This window comes from Triticum dicoccoides, chromosome 7B (assembly GCF_002162155.2).
Source record: "Triticum dicoccoides isolate Atlit2015 ecotype Zavitan chromosome 7B, WEW_v2.0, whole genome shotgun sequence".
Lineage (NCBI taxonomy): Eukaryota > Viridiplantae > Streptophyta > Magnoliopsida > Poales > Poaceae > Triticum > Triticum dicoccoides.
The window spans coordinates 734,184,748-734,185,669 of NC_041393.1; positions in this window are offsets into that span (position 1 = coordinate 734,184,748).

Genomic DNA, 922 nt, shown 5'->3' on the forward strand with positions numbered 1-922 from the left:
GCCAGGCGAAGCGGCGGGAAATTAGGGCCTGTAGTACCGGTTGGTTGCTCCAACCGATACTAAAGGGAAACACATTAGTACCGGTTGGAGCCACCAACCGGTACTAAAGGCCGTGCGCTGCGACGCCGTGGTGCGCTATTTTTAGTCCCACCTCGCCAAGCGAAGGGCAGCCGCACTGGTTTATAAACCCAGCCGCGGCTGCCCTTTTGAACTCCTCTATATAGCAGGCTTCTGGGCCTAACTAGGGCGCGCTGCCCTGTGAGCCTGCTGGCACTTCTGGGCCTGTATTTGCACACCCTAGGTCTGGAAGGCCCACCAGGCAGCGCCCCAACATTTTTTTATATAATTTTTTTCCTGTATTATTTATTTTTTTCTATTTATTTTTGAGTAATTTTTTTATATAGTTTTTTCTTTTCTGCTTTATTTTTTTCTTCTGTTTATTTCTCGGTAGTTTTTTTTGTTGTATTTAGTTTCTTTGTGAATATTTTTGCTTTATATATTTTTTTCTTTTTTGCATTATTTTTTTCTTCTATTTATTTTTGAGTAATTTTTGTATATAGTTTTTTCTTTTCTGCTTTATTTTTTTCTTCTATTCATTTCTGAGTAGTTTTTTTGCTGTATTTAGTTTCTTTGTGAATATTTTTGCTTTATATAATTTTTTTCTTTCCTGCATTATTTATTTTCTTCTATTTATTTTTGAGTAGTTTTTTTATATAGTTTTTTCTTTTCTACTTTTTCAGAGTTTGTTTTGCTGTGATTTACTGTTTCACGGTCATTTCTCTTCCTCTTCGTCTTCTTCTTCTTCTTCTTCTTCTTCTTCTTCTTCTTCTTCTTCTTCTTCTCCTTCTTCTCCTTATTCCTCTTCTTCTTCTTCCTCTTCTTCTTCTTCTTCTTCTTATTCTTCTTCTTCTTATTCTTCTTC